This window comes from Halichoerus grypus, chromosome 5 (genome assembly GCF_964656455.1).
Source record: "Halichoerus grypus chromosome 5, mHalGry1.hap1.1, whole genome shotgun sequence".
Lineage (NCBI taxonomy): Eukaryota > Metazoa > Chordata > Mammalia > Carnivora > Phocidae > Halichoerus > Halichoerus grypus.
The window spans coordinates 48,403,570-48,406,879 of NC_135716.1; the positions used below are offsets into that span (position 1 = coordinate 48,403,570).

General features: G+C 42.5%; 1 pseudogene; it reads right to left on the reverse strand.

Moving 5' to 3' along the window:
* Positions 1–2,113: 2,113 nt before the first annotated feature.
* Positions 2,114–3,002, reverse strand: LOC118528212 (protein canopy homolog 2 pseudogene; annotated as a pseudogene).
* Between the last annotated feature and the right edge of the window lie 308 nt (positions 3,003–3,310).

A 3,310-nucleotide genomic window follows, 5' to 3' on the forward strand; every position in this document is an offset into this window, starting at 1 on the left:
GTGATACTTGTTGAAGTAGAAGGGAAAAAAGTGAATCACTAAATTAGCCCAGCTAATGAAGTCCCTGTGTTAGAACATGGAAAGTTGTCAAAACAAAATTACTTGGAATAAAGTCACAGGACAGTGATCACAGGACATGATCAAAGGATTGAAGAAAACCAAGAGTCAGGTGTGTTGGCACTCACACCCGTTCCTGTGTGAGAATCCATTAGATCCTAGGCCCAAGTTTATAGAGTTCTTTCTGAAAATAAACTTTGTCCTTTAAGAGAAATGTTTTGTGCTTCACATGAATCTTTCTGAAAACTTCAAGTGATGAATTTACAAGTAGTGTCAAAATCTTTCAGGGTAATATAAATTAAATAGAATTATATTTCTTAAATTTATATTTCCTTTGTCTCATTTCTGACCATCCCACATATATTTTTAAGTTCTTTCTTTGAACGAGGAAGACCATGACAATTTTACCTATCCAATGCAGAGGTATTGGAAGTAGCCTTGTGTCTGAGCAAGGATTTGGTAAAATATATTATCAGGAGAAATTGCCAACCTTCCTAACTCCATGGCTATTTTCTAGAGCATATGCATCTTCTATTCATTCCACAGCAAATTTATGAAGTGCTTAGTATATGGTAGGCACTCTGCTGGGGGCTTGGGATGCATCACTGACAAAACAGATGTCTTTGCTTGCAAAGTTGAAGATTAATTTTCCCAAAGCAGAATTTCAATCATTTTATAAGCCTGCTTATAAACTTTCAGTAGTTCCCCAGCTTCTGCTTTAAAAACAAATTCCTCAATCTTTCATTAAGAGAGTCCAGAAGCTGGCTCAAGCTATCTTTCCATGTTTTTCTCCCGTTTTTCACTTTCCTTGAGATGATTTTACACTCCAGTCAGACTGGGAGATTCTTACCCTCCAGTTTTCACCTAACCAGAATACCCAGATGCCTTCCTTTTCTGCCATCTTCTTTAGTCCTTCCAGTCTTTATTTTTTCCTTCCTCCCTTCTGATTCTCTCTCCCTTCCTACCAAGCCACTCTGCTTCCTCAGCAAACATTAATCAAGTGTCTACTATGTGCTGGACACTGTGCTAGGTGCTGGGGAGGTAAAGACAGTTTTCTCTTGTTTCTACTCATTGAAATATAAACAAGCAATGCTTGGATTTGAGCACAAAATACAAGTAGAACTTGGGTGAGGCAGAAAAATGTTACACAAATATCCTTCTGCCCATCTATTGGCTAGTGTCAAGCTATAAATTCCAAGAGAACAGCACTATGCATGTTCACTTTGTTTTTTTTATCCCCAGCACCTGGCACATTCCCTCTTATATGGCTGATGCTCAGTTAATAATTATTGAATGAATGAATGAATGAATGAATGAGACCTAACAATAAGACCACAAAATGACTTTAGAAGAAGAGTAACGGATGACAAAGTATTTGAGTTGCCCAGGTTCCATGAAGAGAGGGACCTCGGGAGCCTTTGAGTCAGAATTATAAAACCAGTTAAGAGCTGAGTCTCAAGTATTTTTGAATTGTCACCCCTCTGAACTATCCCTAAACCTGGTAAGGATTGGGAGAGAAAACATTTATTTTAAAGGTATGCTTTTTGAATCCAGGGACAAAAAAAAATTTTTTTTCAGGTGTACTTCCTTTTATCAGGCAATGAATATCACATCCATTTCCCTCTTTCACTTATTTGCCAAGAAAGTCAGCTAAACAGTGCTCAACTCAACTCCCTCTGAGCCTCAACTGTAAATGCAGAGGCGGATGTCTTTCCCATTGGGGTCTAGTGAAGATTAGATGTGATAACTGATGGCAAGAGCACCGTTCATGTTCAATTACATAGGAGAAACTCACTGAGGGCCGCTTCCTTAAATACCCCAGAGACGCTTTATACTCCTGCTGTTTCAGAGATAGGACCAACTTTTTATAGGTTCTAATCATGTGATAGTAGCATGTCATACAATGGTAAGTGGCTGAAAATCCTTGCTCTGTCACATCTCTTTGTTTCCTGTCCTATAAAATAAGTATAATATTAGTATTTACTTTATAGGGTTATAAAAATGAGTTAACAGACATAAGAGCCTTGGTGAACATTCTCAGCACAGACTCTTTTTTTTTTTTTTTTTTTTTTTGGTTTCACAATTTTTCAGTTCATTTCAGTAAAAACATAATATAAAAGGCATTGCCAGCCTCTTCCCCGCCTGGGGATGATCCATCTAGCCTGTCAGTCTGGGCCGCTCCGGTGGTTCATAGCTCATCATGCGATATGTGCAGGGCATGGTCACATAGATCTGTTCGCTTACTACAAAGTTTGCTTTTAACATTGTCAGCCTCTCGTGAAAAGAATTCAGTGAGTTTGTCCTCATATTCCTTCACAATGCTCTTACACACAAACTTGAGAGTACCACTCCGTACTGATGTCCGTATCAATCCGGATGCCCTGTAGGTCCAGTTCACTGGATTCTCCACTCCGGCCCACTACACGTATGTAGTTCTTGCGGTGAGTGGAAGGGTCAATCTGTTCCCCATACTCCTTCATCTGGTCACATACCTCCTCTAGCAGCTCTGTGAGGTGGGCCTCTGAGCGAGCATAAGGCACCTCCACCACTGGCTGGCTGCCATCCGGATTAATTCGGAAAGAGCCCATCTGAATGGTCTTCTTGGGATCCACCTGGGCTATTTCCCACTCTAGTTCATCCACCAGAGCCCTGCAAGCTCCACAGTGTAGATCCTGGTTCCTCCGGGCCCAGGCAGTTCCCAGCAGGGCCCCCAGAAGCAGGGCCAGACAGCCCCAGCCTTTCATCTTTAGCGTAACGGGGTTGCTCCACCTCTGCTCCCAGGGCCGCCACCGTGGCCCAGGCGCTCGAGGACGCCCGGACTCTCACTTTAGCTCCGGCCCCTCGCACCTGGCTGCTGGGGAGCGGGTCTGTCCAGGCTTCTCCAGAGCGCTCCGGCACTTTCCAGGCACGGGTGCCCCAGCGACTGCCTGACCCAGCTCCCTGCACTCTAATCGGGCGCCTAAGCAGGGCTCTGATGCGCTGCGGTGCGAGCCGTGAATATTGACTCATGTAACATTCTTGGTTGTAATCAACCCAGAGCCTTCATAGCTGAATAGCATAAGGATTAAGAGCAAGATCACTCAGATCAAGCTGCTTGAGGTCATTTCTTAGGTCTACTAGTTTTTACTTTCTTTGTGAACTCAAGCAAGTTAACGTCCCTGAGTTCAAATTTCCTTACTGCTAAAATGAAAATGCTGACAGTACCCATATTATAAAGCTTTGTGAAGTTTAAACTAAATAATTGATCTGACAC